Raw genomic sequence first — 21263 nt, 5'->3', positions numbered from 1 at the left:
TTATTTTGCTTAACAAATTTGCTTGCTTTTTGCATACTTGAGTTGTTTCCAACTCTACCTTACTTTTAAGTTATTGTAAGTAAATCTGAAATGAACATTTTGGTGCACAAGTCCTTTAGGACAGACTTCTAGGAGTGGGATGACCAGGACAGGTTTCCCTTAATCCTGGGAGGCTGAGTCTCAACCTCCACTCCTCTGCCCTTTGCATTCTTAAGCCAGTTACTATCTTCCACCTCATTATTTCCCCATATCACCCAAGTTTGTATCCGTTCACATTCCCACCAGCCCTGGGTGGAAATTCAGGTTATTTTGAGAGGTCATTTGCAAGCTGGAAAAACCCTTCTATTGCTCTGATCACAAGGAAAGTCACACATCTCCCTGACCTCCCATCAGGCCCAGTCTCCTGAGCCTGTCCCTCAAACAATGACACAATTAACGATCACAAGAGAATCAACAAATCTGTAGTAAATTTCAACTTCATTCTGTTTTGCGTGAGTAATCTAATCCTTAATGCAACCTTGGCAGATTGCAATATTCCCCATTCCAGTTTTATAGATGAAGGCGCAGAGGTTCAGAGATGGGAACTTGCCCAAGGGGACACAGGTGGTGAAAGTCAAAGGGAGGAGGCAGCCAGGTTGGCTAGCTCCAAAAACCTGTGCTCTTTCTACACACTGCAGGGCTTTAAAAGCAGAGAGGAAAGGACTTGTGGCTGAATGCCGAGAGCTGACTTTCTAAGAGTTTGAGAGTCATTTGTGAGTCAGGGGAAATGGGACCTGGTGAGGTTTTCTGGATTTTGGTTTCCATTGTGGTTTTGGCTCTAACATTTGGGTCACCTGCCACAGAGATGGAGGCCGACAGGTGGTCGCTCAAGGCTGTGCTGTTGGAAGGACAGGTCTTGTTATGCTTTTGATGTAGTCAGAGACTTTCGAAAATGGATGTTTCTCTCCCAGTTACCTGGTCTAGGCTGCAGGGCCCTCAGGACCGGGTTTCCTGGAATTGAGCAGTGCAGCTGCTCTACTGCTCTGAAAAACAAGATACTTTCAACTTAATACCCTTGGATATCTAACCTCCTGCAAACACAAATTTAATAGCTGCAAAAATATGGCTATATATATACTCATCTGCATGTCATTTCCCCCCTTTGTTGTTTTTCGATCTGCTCTTTCTTTCTTTCTTTTTTTCCTTCGGTAACTGCCCAGTGGTTCCCTTCCTCCTGTAACTGTTGGGCTGTTTCTTGCCCACTGCCTAGACAGTGGTGACTTATCCAGGCAGGGGAATTGCAGTGGAAAGAGAGCAATTCACGCAGACAGCAGGCTGTGCAGGAGACTGGAGTTTTATTGCTTAAATCAGTCTCCCCAAACATTCAGGGATCATAGTTTTTAAGGTTAATTTGGTGGGTGGGGGGAGTTTAGTGAGTTTGAGAGTGCTGATTGGTTGGGTCGGAGATAAAATCATGGTAAACAGAAGCTGTCCTCTTGAGCTGAGTCAGATCCTGGTTGGGGGCCACAAGATGAGAGGAGCCAGTTTATCTATCTGGGTGGTGCCAGCTGATACATCAAGTGCAGGGTCTGCAAAATATGTCAGGCACTGATCTTGGGAGTAGTTTAGAGAGGATCAGAATCTTGTAGCCTCCATCTTCATGACTCCTAAACTGTAATTTCTAATCTTGTGGCTAATTTTGTTAGTCCTACAAAGACAGTCTAGCCCCCAGGCAAGACAGGGTTTTGTTTTGGGAGAGGGCTATTACCATCTTTGTTTTAAACTATAAACTAAGTTCCTCCCAAAGTTAGTTCAGCCTATGCCCAGGAATGAACAAGGACAGTTTGGAGGTTAGAAGCAAGATGGAGTTGGTTAGGACATATCTCTTTCACTGTCTCAGTTATAATTCTGCAATGGCAATTTCACTCCTTCCACACCATTATCCTGCCCCCAACCTCAGGTAAACCATGTTTACAACAATTCACTCTGCCATATTTCTTCATGCCATATATGTATGTATATATATGATAGATATGTATACATATAATCCATGCATATATATGTACATCCAAACATTTACATATACAGCATTTTGAGGCAATTAACTTATTAAAATGGATCAAGTTATGAACATTTGACTGTGGTTTGATTTTCTTACTTAATGATGTTTTCTGAAGACCTCTTTAAGCTATTTGTGATATCTGATTAATTCTTTTAAACGATGGCATAATATTCCATGGTGTGGCTATACACAAACTTATATAGCTACGTCTCTATTAATGGTAATTTCATTTGTTTTTGTTTTCCCCCCACTATGAAAAATCCTGTATGAAACACCCTCACACATATATCCTCATGTACTAGCAATTTTATTTTTTTATTATTATACTTTAAGTTCTAGGGTACACATACAGAATGTGCAGGTTTGTTACATAGGTATACACGTGCCATGGTGGTTTACTGTACCCATCAACCTGTCATCTACATTAGGTATTTCTCATAATGCTATCCTTCCCCTAGACCCCCAACCCCTGACAGGCCCTGGTGTGTGATATTCCCCTTCTTGCATCCCTGTGTTATCATTATTCAACTCCCACTTATGAGTGAGAATGTGCAGTATTTGGTTTTCTGTTCTTGTGTTAGTTTGCTGAGAATGATAGCTTCCACCTTCATCCATGTCTCTGCAAAGGACATGAACTCATCATTTCTTATGGCTGCATAGTATTACATGGTGTCTATGTGCCACATTTTCTTTAACTAGTCTATCATTGATGGGCATTTGGGTTGGTTATGAGTCTTTGCTATTGTGAATAGTGTTGCAATAAACATAAGTGTGCATGTGTCTTTAGAGTAGAATGATTTATAATCCTTTGGGTAATGGGATTGTTGGGTCAAATGGTTTTTCTGGTTCTAGGTCCTTGAGGAATTGCCACACTGTCTTCCACAATGGTTGAACTAATTTACCCTCCCACCAACAGTGTAAAAGCATTCCTGTTTCTCCACATCCTCTCCAGCATCTGTTCCCTGACTTTTTAATGACAACCATTCTAACTGGTGTGAGATGGTATCTCATTGTGGTTTTGATTTGCATTTCTCTAATGACCACAGATGATGAGGTTTTTTTCATATGTTTGTTGGCTGCATAAAAGCCTTCTTTTCAGAAGTGTCTGTTCATATCCTTTGCTCACTTTTTGATGAGGATGTTTATTTTTTTCTCGTAAATTTGTTTAAGTTCTTTGTAGATTCTGGATATTAGCCTTTTGTCAGATGGATAGATTGCAAAAATTGTCTCCCATTCTGTAGGTGCACTCTGATAATAGTTTTTTTTTTGTTGTTGTTTTTTGTGCTGTGCAGAGGCTCTTTAGTTTAATTAGATCCCACTTGTCTATTTTGTATTTTGTTGCCATTGGTTTTGGTGTTTTAGTCATGAATTCTTTGCCCATGCCTAGTTCTGAGTGGTATTGTTTAGGTTTTCTTCTAGGGTTTTTATTGTTTTAGGTCTTATGTTTAAGTCTTCAATCCATCTTGAGTTAATTTTTGTATAAGGTGTAAGGAAGGGGTCCAGTTTCAGTTTCCTGCACAAGGCTAGCCAGTTTTTCCAACACCATTTATTAAGTAGGAATCCTTTCCCCATTGCTTGTTTTTGTCAGGTTTGTCAAATATCAGATGGTTGTAGATGTGTGGTATTATTTCTGAGGCCTCTGTTCTGTTCCATTGATCTATCTATGTGTTTTGGTAACAGTACCATGCTGTTTTGGTTACTGTAACCTTGTAGTATAGTTTGAAGTCAGGTAATGTGATGCCTCTAGCTTCATTCTTTTTGCTTAGGATTGTCTTGGCTATGTGAGCTCTTTTTGGTTTCATATGAATTTAAAGTAGTTTTTTAAAAAAATTCTGTGAAGAAAGTCAGTGGTAGCTTGATGGAGTTAGCATTGAATCTATAAATTACTCTGGGCAGTATGGCTATTTTCACGATATTGATTCTTTCTATCCATGAACATGGAATGCTTTTCCATTTGTTTTTGTCCTCTCTTATTTCTTTAAGCAGTAGTTTGTAGTTCTCCTTGAAGAGGTCCTTCACATCCCTTGTAAGCTGTATTCCTAGGTATTTTATTCTCTTTGTAGAATAAAGAGAATGGGAGTTCATTCATGATTTGGCTCTCTGTTTGTCTATTATTGATGTATAGGAATGCTTGTAATTTTTGCACATTGATTTGTACCCTGAAACTTTGCTGAAGTTGCTGATAAGCTTAAGGAGATTTTGGGCTGAGACAATGGGGTTTTCTAAATATACAATCATGTCATCTGCAAAAAGAGATAATTTGACTTCCTCTTTTCCTATTTGAATACTATTTATTTCTTTCTCTTGCCTGATTGCCCTGGATGGAACTCCCAATACTGTGTTGAATAGGAGTAATGAGAGAGGGCATCACTGTCTTGTGCCAGTTTTCAAAGGGAATGCTTCCAGTTTTTGCTAATTCAGTATGATACTCACTGTGGGTTTGTAATAAATAGCTCTTATTTTGAGATATGCTCCATCATTACCTGGTTTATTGAGAATTTTCAGCATGAAGCACTGTTGAATTTTTCTTGAAGGCCTTTTCTGCATCTATTGAGATAATCATGTGGTTTTTGTGATGGATTATGTTTATTGATTTGTATATGTTGAACCAGCCTTGCATCCCAGGAATGAAGCTGACTTGATCGTGATGGACAAGCTTTTTGATGTGCTGCTGGATTCTGTTTGCCAGTATTTTATTAAAGATTTTTGAATCAGTGTTCATCAGGGATATTGGCATGAAATTTTCTTTTTTTGTGTCTCTGCCAGGTTTTGGTATCAGGATGAGGCTGGCCTCATAAAATGAGTGAAGGAGGATTCCCTCTTCTTCTTTTGTTTGGAATAGTTTCAGAAGGAACGGTACCAGCTCCTTTGCTTACCTCTGGTATAATTCGGCTGTGAATCTGTCTGGTCCTGGACTGTTTTTTGGTTGGTAGGCTATTAATTACTGCCTCAATTTCAGAACTTGTTATTGGTCTATTCAGGGATTTGACTTCTTCCTGGTTTAGACTTGGGAGGGTGTATGTGTCCAGGAATTTATCCATTTCTTCTAGATTTTCAAGTTTATTTGCATAGAGATGTTTATAGTATTCTCTGATGGTAGTTTGTATTTCTGTGGGATCAGCGGTGATATCCCCTTTATCATTTTTTTATTGTGTCTATGTGATTCTTCTCTCTTTTCCTCTTTATTAGTCTGGCTAGCAGTCTATCTGTTTTTTGATCTTTTCACAAAACCAGCTCCTGGATTCATTAATTTTTTTGAAGGGCTTTTTGTGTCTCTGTTTCCCTCACTTCTGCTCTGATCTTAGTTATTTCTTTGTTTTCAGTTGGCTTTTGAATTCGTTTGCTCTTCCTTCTCCAGTTCTTTTAATTGTGATGTTAGGGTGTCAATTGTAGATCTTTCTTGCTTTCTCTTGTGGACATTTAGTGCTGTAAATTTCCCTCTAGAGACTGCTTTAAATGTGTCCTAGAGATTCTGGTATGTTGTGTCTTTGTTCTCATTGGTTTCAAAGAACTTCTTTATTTCTGCCTTAATTTTGTTATTTATCCAGTAGTCATTCAGGAACAGGTTGTTCAGTTTCCATGTAGTTGTGTGGTTTTGAGTGAGTCTCTTAATCCTGAGTTCTAATTTGATAGCACCGTGGTATGAAGACTGTTATTATTTCCATTCTTTTGCATTTGCCTAGGAGTATTTTACTTCCAATTATGTGGCCAATTTTAGAATAAGTGTGATGTGGTTCTGAGAAGAATGTGTATTCTGTTGATTTGGGGTGGAGAGTTCTGTAGGTGTCTATTAGGTCCACTTGGCCCAGAGCTGAGTTCAAGTCTTGAATATTCTTGTTAATTTTCTGTCTTGTTGATCTAATACTGACAGTGTGGGGTGTCAAAGTCTCCTACTATTTTGTGTGGGAGCCTGAGTCTCTTGGTAGGTCTCTAAGAACTTGGTTTATGAATCTGGGTGCTCCTGTATTGGGTGCATATGTATTTAGGATAGTTAGCTCTTCTTGTTGCATTGATTGCTTTACCATTATGTGATGTCCTTCTTTGTCTCTTTTGATCTTTGTTGGTTTAAAGTCTGTTTTCTAGGGTTGCAACTTCTGCTTCTTTTTTGCTTCTCATTTGCTTAGTAAATATTCTTTCATCCCTTTATTTTGAGCCTATGTGTGTCTTTGCATGTAAGATGGGTCTCCTGAATATAGCACACCAATGGGTATTGATACTTTATCCAATGTGCCAGTCTGTGCCTTTTAATTGGGGCACAGCCTGTTTACATTTAAGGTTAATATTGTTATATGTGAATTCGATCATGTCAATATGAAGCTAGCTGGATATTTTGCCTATTCGTTGATGCAGTTTCTTCATAGTGTTGACGGTCTTTAAAATTTGGTAGTTTTTGCAGTGGCTGGTAACAGTTGTTCATTTCCATGTTTAGTGATTCCTTCAGGAGCTCTTGTAAAGCAAGCCTGGTGTTGACAAAATCTCTCAGCATTTCCTTGTCCATAAAGGATTTTATTTCTCCTTTGCTTATGAAGTTTACTTTGGCTGGATATGAAATTCTCAGTTGAAAATTCTTGTCTTTAAGAATGTTGAATATTGGCCCCCACTCTCTTCTGGCTTGTAGGGTTTCTGTAGAGAGATCTGCTGTTAGTCTGATGGGCTTCCCTTTGCGGGCAGCCCAACTTTTCTCTCTGGCTGCCCTTAACATTTTTTCCTTCATTTTAACTTTGGTGAATCTGACAATTATGTGTTTTGAGGTTGCTCTTTTCAAGGAGTATCTTTGAGGTGTTCTCTGTATTTCCTGAATTTGAATGTTGACCTGTCTTGCTAGGTTGGGGAAGTTCTCCTGGATAATATTCTAAAGTGTGTTTTCCAACTTGGTTCCATTCTCCCTGTTACTTTCAGGTACATCAATCAAACATAGGTTTGGTCTTTTCACACAGTCCCATATTTCTTGGAGGTTTTGTTCATTCCTTTTCATTCTATTTTTCTCTAATGTTGTCTTCTCACTTTATTTCATTAAGTTGAACTTCAATCTCTGAAATCCTTTCTTCTGCTTGATTGATTTGGGCTATTGATACTTGTGTATGCTTCATGAAGTTCTTGTGCTGTGTTTTTCCAGCTCCATCATGTCATTTGTGTTCTTCTCTAAACTGGTTATTCTAGTTAGCAATTCTGCTAACCATTTTTCAAGGTTTTTAGTTTCTTTGCATTGGATTAGAATATGCTTCTTTAGCTCAGAGGAGTTTGTTATTACCCACCTTCTGAAGTCTACTTCTGTCAATTCATCAAACTCATTCTCCATCCAGTTTTGTTCCCTTGCTGGGGAGGAGTTGTGATCCTTTGGAGGAGAAGAGTCATTCTGGTTTTTGAAATTTTCAGCCTTTTTATGCTGGTTTCTCTCCATCTTCATGGATTTATCTACCTTTGGTCTTTGATATTAGTGGCCTTTGGATGGGGTCTCTGAGTGGACATCTGTTTTCTTGATGTTGATGCTATTCCTTTCTGTTTGTTAGTTTTTCTTCTAACAGTCAGGCCCCTCTGCTGCAGGTCTGCTGGAGTTTGCTGAAGGTCCACTCCAGTTGCTGTTTGCCTGGGTATAACCAGCAGAGGCTGCAGAACAGCAAAGATTGCTGCCTGTTCCTTCCTCTGGAAGCTTTGTTCCAGAGGGTCACCTAACAGGTGCAAACCAGAGGTCTCTTGTATGAGGTGTCTGTCAGCCCCTACTGGGAGCTGTCTCTCAATCAGGAGTTAGGGGGATTAGGGACCCACTTGAGGAGGCAGTCTGACCCTTAGCAGAGCTCAAATGATGTGCTAGAAGTTCTGCTGCTCTCTTCAGAGCCACCAGGCAGGGGTGTTTAAGTCTGGTGAAGTTGTACCTACAGCCGCCCCTTTCCCCAGGTTCTGTGTCTCAGGAAGATGGGGGTTTTATCTATAAGCCCCTGACTGGAGCTGCTGCCTTTTTTTTTTTCAGAGAGCAATTTTCATTTTATAAGATGGATTCCCAGAAGTGGGATTGTTAAGCCAAAGGGTATATACACCTTTTTTTTTTTTTTTGAGATGGAGTTGTGCTCTGTCACCCAGGAGTGCAGTGGTACGATCTTGGCTCACTGCAGCCTCTGCCTTCTGGGTTCAAGCAATTCTCCTGCTTCAGCCTTCTGAGTAGCTGGGATTACAAGTGCCCACCACTACACCCTGCTATTTTTTGTATTTTTAGTAGCAATGGGGTTCACCATGTTGGCCAGGCTGGTCTCAAACTTCTCACCTCAGGTGATCCACCTGCCTCAGCCTCCCAAATTCCTGGGATTATGGGCATGAACCACCACACCTGGCCATACAGTTTTAATTTTAGTGATAACCCCAGTTGGCTACGATTCTGATATGTCACTTTTCCACTCTAAATAGAGGAAAATGCCACATATTTCTCTACATCCACACCAGCAATAGGAGTTCTAAGTTTTAATTTTCTTTTCTCATTAGAAGGGCATATAATAATGTTTTGTAACTATGTAAAATTTATTTCTATGGCTGTGAGTGAATTTGAGCATGTTTGCTGGCTTTTTGGGTTTGCTCCTATGTGGGTTTTAAAATAATTTGATTGTCCACTTTTCTTTGTGATGATTGTCTTTTTCTTGTCACACTTGTAAGAGCTGTTTGCATGTTTTATGAACTAAACATCTGCATTAGAAATATTTTCCTTTGGGCAGTTGCGTTACTCTAAAGTTGACCCTTGAGTAATATGGGTTTGAACTGCATGGGTCCACTTATATCCAGATTTTTTTCAGTGAAAATTGGATTGAAAATACAATAATTACAGGATGCAAAAATTTCATATACAAAAAGCTGACTTTTCATATATGCCAGTTCTGCAGGACTAACTATTGTTATAAGAGAGAGTCCCGAAACCAATCCCCTGTGTATGCTAAGGGACAACTGTAGTTTGTTTATGGGATCTTTTACTGTACAAAAGTTCTTGTTTTCTTTGTAATTTTCAATGGTCAAAATATGTCCATCTTTTTAAAAAATTTTCTTTCCTATTTTTTTTTTTTTTTTGTTTAAACAGCTTCTAGGTTCTCAGTTTTGGTTATGAAGTCCTTCTCTGCTATTTCATATATATCATGTCTTAGTCTGCTTGGTATATCATTCAGAACACTGTAGACTGGGTTGATTAAATATCAGAAATTTATTTCTCACCATTCTGGAGGCTGGGATGTCCAAGATCAAGGTGCTGGCAAATTTAGTTTCTGCTGAGAGCTCTGTTCTGGGTTTGCAGATGGCCACACAGCAGAGAGAAAGGAAGAGAGAGAGAGACAGAGGGAGAAAATGAGTGAGGGAGCGAGAGAGCTCATGAGTGCTCTGGTGTCTCTTCCTCTTCTTATAAATACATTAATCTCATCATGAAGGCCTCACCCTCATGAACTCATTTGACCTGAATTACCTCCCAAAGGCCCCATCTCCTGCTACCATTACACTGGGGTTTGGTGCTTTAACATATGAATTTGGAGGTGGTACACAAATATTCAGTCAATAATATATTGTCTACTAGATTCTCTTTGTGAGTTTTTTTTTTTGCATTTCTGAAGTACAGGAATGAGCACTAATTAAGGTAACAAAACACTCCAAAGCCTCAGTGGCCAGCACAAGAGAAGCTTAGCTTTCAATCAGTCTTATCAGGTGTGGGACAGTCAACCCAGAGCAATGAGTTGGGGACACAAATACTTGCCATTTGTGATGGATCTTCAACATGTGACTCCCACAGTCACTGCAGAACAGGATGAGAGAGTGAGAGAGGGGACACCTACTCAAAGGATTTTTTGTGTTCTCTGTTACTTCCTCCTATATTCCACTGCATGGAACCCAGCCCCATGGTCTCAACCAAACTGGAAGAGAGGCTAGGAAATGTCTTTCTCAGTGCTCAGAAAACGGAAAAGGATTAATCAGCAGCTAGCCAGCCTCTACCATATTTATTTTTAATATTCAACCTTTTAATTCAAATGGGGTTATATGTGTTCATTTTTATTTTCTTCTAGATGCAGCAGCAGCAACGCCATATATTAATTAGCTTATTCTCTTTAGGCTGAATTGAATTACTGCTTTAAATTTTTATTACTTTTAAAATTTTTTACATGAAAGCTTTTAGTTTATTAATCTGCTCAGGAAAAATCCACACGATGTCTGCCGATGATGTCACTGTGGCAGCTTTACTCTTTTGGCTTTTTGCCAGCACCAATATTAGCCTTTGAAGTTTCCCTGACTTTCTTCATTTTGTTCTTGTGCTTCTTTCACTGCTTTTGTGAGGTCTTCTTCTTCTCATACAGACCATGCCTTGCAAGTCTGTGTTTGTACCCAGGCTGGCGTGTGGTAGCTATTCACAGATGGGATCGTAGTTCACTCCAGCTTTGATCTCCTGAGCTCAAGCCATCCTCCCACCTTGGCCTCTCGAGTATCTGGGACTATAGGTGTGTGTCATGCTCTTGACTTCTAGTGTGTTCTTAACCTTCTGGATTTGCATTTTTAAAATCTTTCTAGCCTCTGTGGAATTATCTTTCTTTCCCGCTGGCTCATAAATATCTTTTAAAAATCTAACATTTTTAGTGTGCTGTATGGGAGGTCTTTTGCTGAGCATCTTGTCAGCAACGTGATTGGAAAATCTAACCTCCCATCATGAAGCATAATGGCTGCTTATTTTTATGTGGCCAACTTTGTTCAGTTTCTCTCAGTGCAGCATCCTCTGCTAGACACTGTGGGACACAAAGATAAATAAACATTGGTCTTGTCTCTCAGGGAAGCTTATGCTCTAACAAGGGGATACAAGAAGAGATGGGGTTTGAAGGCCATGCTGAGTGCAAGAAGCCGTTCTGAACTGTGTCAGCAAGTTGAGATGCACATGGGCTGCCCTTCAGGAACTACCTCCATGCAGTTCTCAGTTAGAGGGAGGTTTTCTTTCACCTGAGTGAAATCTCCTTCCCCCTATCTCAGCTCTGCCCTTTGGAGCTCTGCTGAGTGATCCAGCTCTGCAGATGTTGAAGACACACACAGTTAGCCTGTGGTAGTTTGTTTGGCTTTCAGCTGCTTCTCAGTCCCATCTCTATTTGGGAGAATTCCCCACTGTGTGACTTAGTGGGAAGCGTTCCCTTCCAAGTATGGCATATGCCAAGGGCCAGCTTTCTCTCTCTGCCCTTGGCAGCTCAGGGTGGGTTCGTGACTAAGTCTGGGCTATTGAAGGATCTCATCTGGACTCTGAGCCTATAAGGAACGATGCAATTTGCAGGGACAGGTTATAGGTTACTGATCAGTAAAGGTGGAGACAAGGATCCAGAGACAGTGGCAGCATCAGCCCAGAACCAGCAGTACCAGAAGTGCCCTGCCAATTAGGGTGCCCCTCATGGCTGTATCAGCTGTATGACTTCCTGCCTAGCCTCCCTGGTTTGCCATCCAAGCCTAATTTTCCAGTATTCCAGTCATTTCTATAATCTACCAATATGTTCTTTTGTGTGTGTGTGTGATAGGGTCTCACTCTGTCACCCAGGGTGGAGGGCAGAGGTGTGATCTCACCTCACTGCAACCTCTGCCTCTCAGGTTCAAGCAATTCTTCTGCCTCAGCCTCCCGAGTAGCTGGGATGACAGGCACCTGCCACCATGCCCAGCTAATTTTTGCATTTTTAGCACAGACAGGTTTTCACCATGTTGGCCAGGCTGGTCTCAAACTCCTGACCTCAAGTGATCCACCTGCCTTGGCCCTCAAAGTGCTGGGATTACAGGTGTGAGCCACTGTGCCTGGCTGATCTACTAGTATGTTTTTTTCTGCCTAAGTTAGCCAGAGTTGATTTTTATTATTGACAGCAAGAGCTACAACTGGTACAAAAACTCATATGCCCCGCACGAGGACCCCCCCTTTCAGTTATAATGCCAAATATTGCTGCCCTGGCTTCTGCCCTTCTGTGAGGGTTGCCAGCCATTAGAATGTTCTCAGATATCAAAGGGGCTCACTCCACGGTAGGGTAGACAGTAGAGGCTTTTCCAGGGCCTTACCTAAGACCGGCACTGTCCCTCTGCTAACTATTCCTGGGGGCCCCTATGGAACCAATTCCTTGGAAGGTGTACAAAGGCTTTGGTGTACCTTATTTAAGTACAATAAGCAGTGACTACCATTAATCCAGATTTGCTTTCATTGAGAGGGAAAAAAGATTTACATGGAAGCATCAGGGGACTCAGGCCTATGTTGGGGATTTTTCAGAGGGTCTTTCAAAACACTGCTTGTCCTCATTAAAGAAATGTATGTTTCCTTTTCAAATATGTCCTATTTTTTATAATTTACCAATATTACTGTTGATCAATCTGATGATACTTAAGACATTTATTTTAAAAATAATAGGGTGTAAAATATTTTATGTGTGTTGGGATACACAGAATAAGACAGACACAGTCTCTGTTCTCAAGGAACTCACTGCTCATGTATACCTCTGCATTTATTCATACCATTCCCTCTGCCTGGCCTTCTCTCCATGTATTCCAGGGTTTCTCAACTTGGACACTATTGGGGAATTTTAGGCTGGATAATGCCTTGTTGTGGGAAACTTTCCTGTGCATTATAGGACTTTAAGCAGCATCACTGGCTTCTACCCTCTAAATGCTACCCCTCATCCCTGGTTGTGACATCCAAAAATGTTTCTAGACATTGCCAAATGTCCCCTGGGGGCCAATGGAACCACTGATCCATTTTGAGTTTATTCAACTTTCGTGACCTCATTGAAATCCCACCTCTTCCATGAAGCTTGCTTTGGTTAATTCTGATCATGCTAATTTCTCCTTTATTTGTTTTCCTGTGCAAATTATTGCTGCTGCTTTCCAACTTACCATGTAATAATCCACTTCCTTCTTTTGATCACAGTTTGGAAGGAAACAGCCTCGAGAATGGTTCTGGAGATGTGGATTTTATTCAGGAACCATTGCAAATCTGTTATATCTCCTAGAATAAGTGGCTTCCATTCTGCCATGAAGACCCCAGTTTTCTCAGCTGTCAAATCAATTGCAGTGCTATTCAGAAATGTTCAGCCACAAATCGTCAAAGATATGGAGGGGCCAACTGCACAGGTTTCTTAAAATGAAGCAGATTTTATGTTTTATACATTGAGTCTCTGTATGGTGTTGGGATGGTATCATGGCTGACACATGTCCAAAACCACTAAATCATCTTAAAGGCTTTTCTAACATTTGATCATGATCATGAGATTTCATTTGTATTAAATTCTGTCTCTTAATTAGGGTGTGAATGCCTTCAGTGCCTGCTACCTTAGTGATTTCCATAGTGCCACCTAGCTAAGTGCTGGTTTCACAAGAAGTTCAATATTTGCTGTTTGATCATGTTTTTAATCCTAAAGCCGAAGATGATTTTGCTCTGATGCTGGGTCCTGACATTAGGAATCTCCCTGCATCAATCAGGAGTGCTTTTATTTGCAAATTATAGAAAGCCTACCCACAGTAGCTTTAAACCAGAGTGTTTTTTTTCTCACATAAGAGAAAAGCAATGTTAGTACCTTTGAGATTTTCTGAGCCTTTCCCTCCTGCATGTTTCCTCATAGTCATGAAAAGGCTGCTTCAACTCTAAGGGACATATCTGCATCAAGTCTAGGATCAATACCAGGATCAGTGCCAGCTCATCTGTCTCTTATCAGCAAAGCTAAAGCTTTCCCAGAACCCTCCCACCAAACTTCTGATTACATCTCATTGGCCAGAACTGTATCACATGACCACTCTATGATACCAGGATATTGGAAGAGTGAATATTTAGCTACTGAAGACTTTCTAATGGAAAAAAGTAAAGAAAAAAAAGGTAGAGGATGGCTGCTATGCTGCTATAGCATCAGGGTCTGCTATCACCCCATTCGAAAACTCCAGCACCTATAGCCCTGAAAGGCAGGCAGCCAGAGGACCACATCATAGGGTGCTGCACCTTGACTGGAGTTTCTGTCTCAGCAGTGCAGCCTTGATCCCCTGAACTCACCCACTGCCCTGGCATGGCTCCAGGTGGTTCTCTGAGAGCAGGGACAATGGTTCAGTGCTCCTAGAGTAGGGGTTAATCCATCTGTGGTTTAGGTTTCTCTTTTCTCTTGGCAGAGTTTGCAGTTGGAATCAAAGGCTCCCCAACAAGGAAACAACTAAGTAAGTTAAACAATACTTACTGCTCTTGAAACCCCATGGGTTTAACTGGGATTAGAAGTACCAGTTTGAGCATTAGCCCAATAAATTCTTTGATCCTTTATGCTGGCTGAAGCAAGGGAAGGAAATCAACAAAAAGAATATTTTTCTTCTGTTCTTATTTCTCTACTGACCCCTGAAACAGCCCCCTCAAATGATCATACACATCGCTTTCTGATTCATTTTTCTGTTTCTGTCCCTCTATTCCTAAAAAATTCTGATCCTCATTTCTATCCAAAGTCCGTATCAGACTTCTTCTAATAGAGGCAGCCTAGCTAACATAGACCAAACTTCCCTCCGAAAACAACTACCAAATTCGGAGAAAACAGTAAAAAATTTCTCCCTAAAATATGAAAAACTAATACGATAGTCAGGAAGCAACCAAGATCTAGAAGAAGATGAAGCTCTAGAGAGGCAAGCTTAGCATTTAGGGCTACTTTTGCCCAGGGGGCATTTGCTCATCTAAAAGGAAGACTGAGACATGAGCCAAGTTTTTGAAAACTGTGGGTGGCTAGGTGCCCATAAGTTCGAATCTACTGCTTAATTTCTTTTCCTGGGTGGAGGTCCTGGTAAACTACTTGGCATTCAGAGTTGTGGCCTGAAAGGGCTGCTCTGTCAGACTGGAATTAAACTTCACATGGAGTCTAGCCTAGCGTAGTCATCTGGGTGGCTCTAGAAAATTTGAAGCTTTGACTTTGAATTGAAGCAATCTTGGTTAGATTGCTAGTGCCCCTGGATGCCTGGCATAGAAACTGAAAATCATGTCCAGAAGAAGATATCATCCTAAGTCTCATATTATTTCTATAAATACTTTGTCAAACATAATGTTCAACACACAGTAATAACTAACCAAGCAAATGAGAAATGAAGACAACATTCAAAGATTAGCACAAACAGGAAGTGACAGAAAGATATTCATGGTCATTCTTGACAGTGCGATTACTATGCACAGCAACATTATAATATCCTAAAGCAACGCAATATACTCAAGAAAATAAAAGCCAAACTTGAAATTTGTTTGCAGGGATTGAAAGTTATAAAAAGTAATTGTCCACATTTGATAGAGAACCTCCAGAAACTCTCTAATTAAAAATATAATAAACAAAATCAAGATCTCAATGGACGTATTTAGCAGCAAATAAATACAGTTAATGAAAGAACTAGGAGAAAGGTCAAAAGCAACTATTCAGACTTAGCTCAGAAAAAAGCATGAAAATTTAGAAGAGTCAGAGACATATGCAGTTTAATCAGACTATAAACTAAATGTGTACATATCCAAATGGAGTTCCCAAAGGAGAGAAGAGAGAGAACATTTGAAAAAAAATAGTGGTTGAGAATTTCCCCAAACAGATAAAAATCCTATGAATCTTAAGCAGCATAAATAAAAGGTACTCATACCTAGACATATGGCAGTCCAATTTCAGAAAACCAAAATCAAAGGGAAAAATTTTAAAAGCAGACAAGTGACACAGACAGAAGCAAGAGTTAGAATGGTGGTAAACCAGGTGTGGCGACTGCCTGTATTCCTAACTACTGAAGGGGCTGAGGAGGGTGGGAGCATTGCTTGAGGCCAGGAGTTTGAGGCTACAATGAGCTATGATTACACCTGTGACTAGCCATGTCTCTACAACCTGAGCAACACAGTGAGACCCTCATCTTCAAGAATGAAAAGAATGACAGCAAACTTCTCAAAAATGATAATGGAAATAAGAAGAGATAGAACGATATTTTCCATTTGGTCAATCTAGAATTCTACACCTAGTAAAAATATTCTTCAGTAATAACGGTAAAATAAAGTCAGTGAAATAAAAACTGAAAGGAACTGCCACTAAGAGACCTGCACGAAAGGAAATCCTGACAGATATTCTTTGGGTAAAGAGAAAATGATCCCAGATGGAAGCTTGAAGATGAAGAAGGAAAAACTGAAGAAAATGGAAACAATGCAGGTAAATATAAAAGAATACTGACTATACATAATGAAAATAATAATGGCTAGTGAGGTTTAAAATACATACTCAAGAGACATAACAATAGCAAGTCAGATGTAGGGGTAAATGGAGTTGAAGTGTTCTAAGCTTCTTGCATTGTCTTGGAGGAGGGAAAAGTAAGAGTTAACATTAATGTTTAATAAATCGGTGATGTATGTTGTAATTTCAAGAGTGGCCACTAATAGCATAATAAAAGTGTGAAAAATCCTCCCATCAAGCCCACCTTCAGTGGCATATGTAGTGCCACCACCGGTTATATCTTTGACTTTCACAGCTCCTCTTCACAGCATCTCTGCTATTTGCTACAGCTATTAGATCTAGTCACTGCCCCCAACTATGTATTGTTCCAGCCTCTGTTCATTTATTAATCTATTCTCTTCTCCTAGGAGGGTTTCTTCTTACATCTGTTCACATCCTTTTCTTTCAGGCATCATGCAATTTCTGCCTCTGCCCCAATCATGTTTCCCCTAACTACTCTGACACCCACAGTTCCTCTGTCCACCAAACTCCTAGATCCTTAATGGAATGACTCATTCAAGATTGGATTTTTTGTACACTTATTACATTGTGGCTATTTGGAGAATATGTTTTATTTTTCCTAAAATAGAGGTTCCTGGAGGATAAGGATCATGTCTTTAATAACTTTTGTATCTCCTATGTGTCTATCACTATGCCTTGCCAAGGAGACACTTTGTTTTATTTGTACTCTTTTAAAATAATTTTTACAGAAATAGGTAACCATAGAAAGCTATTTAATATCTGTGAGTCATTTTGCAGCGGTTAAAATGATTAAAACAATACCTACTCTAATTCATAAGGTTGATGATAAGTTGAAATGGGCTAATAGATATGAAATAATTTGTATTATATAACGTACTATAAAGAATTGCTAGCAGTGGCTGGGAGTGGTGGCTCATGCCTATAATCCCAGCACTTTGGGATCCCAGCCGAGGTGGGTGGATCACCTGAGGTCAGGAGTTTGAGGTCATGTAGCCTGGCCAACATGGTAAAACCCCATCTCTACTAAAAATACAAAAATTTAGCTGGGTGTAGTGGCAGGCGCCCGTAATCCCAGCTACTCAGAGGCTGAGGCAGGAGAACTGCTTGAACACAGGAGGCAGAGGTTGCAGTGAGCTGAGACTGACCCATTGCACTCCAGCTTGGGTGACAAGAGTGAAACTCCATCTCAAAAGAAAAAAATTACTAACAGCAATAAGCATTGATGATCAAGCTTGGGATAACATGAAGAGCATTAAACCATAAATGATCAGAGAGCAAAAACAATCAGAAAGCCATTATCTAAGCCCTCAGTTGACAAAAGGATTCAAGTCATCCATTCATTCATTCATGCATTGATGTTTACTGAGGACATACTGTAGTGGCTAACATTGTGTCAGACACTGAATGTACAGAAGTACAAGTTTCTGCTCACACCTCGCTCAGTCTGGTGGGTGACCTTAAGGTGGTAAATGGATATAACAGATTCATAAGGTGCTACAAGAATACAAAAGGGAGACACCTGACCTAGGAAGGGAGGTGTGAGGTGGCCTTCCTGGAAGAGGTAGTCAAAAAACAAGTCTTGAAGGACAAATAGGAGATAGTAATGGAAGAAAAAGGCTATGTCAGGAAGAAGGAGAGGCATCTGTAAAGGCTGGGTTTCAAAGAGCAAATCGCTTTAGAGAAAGTTTTAGCAGTTTTATGTAGATGAGGAAGACTGTTGCCTTAAGAAACTGGACAGTTACATGAGGACCAGATTAGCGAGGGCCTTGTATGGCCTCATGAGCCACATTAAAATGTATGAGCTCTCTTTTCTGCAAGGGACTTGCCAGATCATTTAGTCGTTTGTTCTCAAACTAGAGCATGAATCAGAAACACTTGGAGGGCTGTTGAAAGACTGGGCTTTCTGCTGAGTTTCTGATTTAGTAGATCTAGGACTGGCCAATAGTTTTTATTTCTAAGCAGTTCCCAGGGATGCCGATGTTGCTGGTCCGGGGACCACTTTGAGAATCACTGCTGTAGAACAGCCTTTTCTTTCAGATAAACCACTGGGATCTACAGGTGAAATTCATTAACCAAAGTCATCAGTTGAAATAGGGCAAACGTGCCAAGCAACCAGAGCTGACACCAGCTTCCTCCCCGCCCCTCACAGTGGAGCTGTTCCTTCTAGGACCATCAACAGCTTTACCTCTCTCTTCCTCCTTCCCCCCTCAAGAATTCCACCCTTTCAGTGCTCTGCTTTCAGCGTCTGTAAGGGAAGGAAATCGGTTGCTCCAACTTATATTAGGATTTACTTTTAAAGAGGATCCTTGAAAAGGACAGCGTTTTAACCTAAGGGAGTGCATTTTCGGGCAGGGAGCGAAGCAGGCATTTCCCGACATGCCCGTGGGCAAGACCTGATCACTGCCCAGAAACCCTGCTTTGCAGACGGTGACCACCCCGGCCCGGGAGAACGGGGCCCAAGCTGCGAGCCGCCGCCGTGACTCGGTCATAAGACCCGCCAGACAGGTGAGGTTTCCGGTCCCAGGCCGCCCCTTCGGCCCCGCGCAGCTTCCGGACCTCGCCCCGCTGCTGGGCTTCGCGCTGCAAAGCGTGGGCCCAAATACTGCGGCTCTTGAGTCATAGCTTCATAAGTGACTTTCCTGAGAAGGCTAGGGCTGGGGATCATGATAGCAAGAAACCCAGCTTCCGGAGCCCAGTGCGTTGCCCTTCTCCTTCCCCCATTTCCTCCCACCCAGGCAAGAGTGTCCGGCAAACCCTTCCCGTCTGCCTGCAACCCAACAGTTCCGCCCTCCTGAGGGTTCTCAACCTCAGGGTCTTTCAACCTTCGGAACAAATACAGCGTTCTACCTAGGAGGTGTTTCTTAAGGTTGTTGAATTCTCTGAGTCTTGAAGCTTGTAGGGCATCCCCTGTATCTGTCTTGTTCTCTGCAGTTTAAGACTGGCTTAATAATAGCAACTAATTTTATTATTATTAACAGCTGCCTGTACAATGTTATGCCCTGTCTCTTTAATTCAGTGTATTGATCATGGGTCTTCCATTTACATTGTCCTTTATTAGGCATGTGGGGCATTCAAACATGGACAGCACACACTTTCTGCACTACAGGAACTTTAAAAGATAATGTTGGGAAAATAAATACCACAGGAAGAGTTAAAACACCATTCTCCAGCATTTTAGGTAGGAATGATACAGACTGAACACATGTTACCATGTGGAAACAGAAGAAGAAAGTCACCTGAGTGGTCAGGGAGGCTTCAGAGAGTGGGTAGAGCTTGAAGTGTACTTTGGTGGGCTAGGTAGCCATTAGCTGGGTGGACAGGAGAAGAGGGGCCATTCCAGATTGGAAGTGGAGTGAAGGGGAAGTGAGGTGAGGAATGACATGACCAAGGTTGGGGTGGGAAAACTCACATAGGTGGGAAGTGTATGTTGACATGTAAACGCTTATCTCCAGAGATGCAGTCCTATCTTTGATTTTGCATCACCAGCAGCCTTAGTAATGCAACAAGATGTGACACTCCTCTCCCTATCTGGCTCCACCTGAGACCTAAGACAAAGAGGAGTAACACAATCCTGTGGGCTCTGGCTTCCATGCCTCCCTCAAAGCCACTGGGAAATGGCACATACCCTTGGCAGGCACATGAGGTCCAAACAGAGAAGCAGGAAGCTATGTGGGTTTTATGGACAGCCACATAATAGAAGAATGATGTTTGGCAGGGCGCGGTGGCTCAAGCCTGTAATCCCAGCACTTTGGGAGGCCGAGGCGGGTGAATCATGAGGTCAAGAGATCGAGACTATCCTGGTCAACATGGTGAAACCCCGTCTCTACTAAAAATACAAAGAAATTAGCTGGGCGTGGTGGCGCATGCCTGTAATCCCAGCTACTTGGGAGGCTGAGGCAGGAGAATTGCCTGAACCCAGGAGGCGGAGGTAGCAGTGAGCCGAGATTGTGCCATTGCACTCCAGCCTGGGTGACAAGAGCGAAACTTTGTCTCAAAAAAAAAAAAAAGAATGATGTTTGTCTTCTAGGGTGATGTTTATGATTAAGAAGACCTGTTTAAACATGGTTAGTGGCTTATTCAAACCCCATTTAGGGAGAGCTAAAGGAAACCTTAGTTTCTATGGTTTCTTAGTTAATAATCACAGCAGGGCTGGAAGAGGGCAGATTGTGATAAGCAGAGTGGAAGAGAGAGGATTCCCAGGGGAAGACTAAAGTTGGTAAGACACTCTGAACAATACTTCATATACTAAGGCTTTATTTATTCTAGCAGATCTTTTCTCCTTGAAAATATAATAAAATCTGTAATATCACTTCAAAGGAAAGGAAACATTAAATCATTTTAGATTCAGAAGGTAACAAGTTTTAATGAGGACTTACAACAGGGAGAGGGAGTGGGAGTGGGCACCTTCTCACATCTGGTGTAAAATCGATCATCTTTTTCTGGTTTGTATAGAAGGCTATGAATAGAAGATGGAGAAGAACCACCAGGAGACTGCCTCAGGCCCTTTCCTCCTAAGTCTCTACACAAATGCTGCATTGATTTCTCTCCTTCTAGTCTTTGCCTTGGATTCTTTAGGGCTACTAAATTCCTCCTTCAAGGTGGGATGTGATGGCTCACACCTGTAACCCCAGCACATTGGGAGGCTGAGACAGGCAAATCATTTCAGGTCAGGAGTTCGAGCCCAGCCTGGCCAACATGGTGAAACCCTGTCTCTACTAAAAATACAAAAAAATTAGCAGGGCTGGGTGGTACATGCCTGTAATATCAGCTGAGGCTGAGGCAGGAGAATTGCTTGCAGGAGGCTGAGGTTGCAGTGAGCTGAGATCAAGCCACTGCACTCCAGCCTGGGCGATAGAGTGAGACCCTATTTAAAAAAAAAATTCTTCCTTTAAAATGAAATACACTTTAATGGGAGGAGATGAAGGATAACAGAAGGATAAAGAAGGTGGAAGATCCACCTGGCAAACATGATGAAACTCTGTCACTGCTAACAATACAAAAATTAAGCTGGTGTAGTGGCACACACCTGTAATCCCAGCTAC

The 21263-nt window shown here is 41.3% G+C and overlaps 1 long non-coding RNA gene across 1 annotated transcript in view; it reads left to right on the top strand.

Moving 5' to 3' along the window:
* The first annotated feature begins 18366 nt into the window (after positions 1-18366).
* LOC103791159 (uncharacterized) overlaps positions 18367-21263 on the top strand; it is a 58104-nt gene continuing 55207 nt past the window's right edge. The window contains exon 1 of the long non-coding RNA XR_004733010.3: positions 18367-18726. This is a non-coding gene — a long non-coding RNA (uncharacterized LOC103791159). The remainder of the gene's footprint in view (positions 18727-21263) is intronic.

This window comes from Callithrix jacchus, chromosome 13 (assembly GCF_049354715.1).
Source record: "Callithrix jacchus isolate 240 chromosome 13, calJac240_pri, whole genome shotgun sequence".
Lineage (NCBI taxonomy): Eukaryota > Metazoa > Chordata > Mammalia > Primates > Cebidae > Callithrix > Callithrix jacchus.
This window is presented reverse-complemented; position numbering and strand designations above follow the sequence as displayed.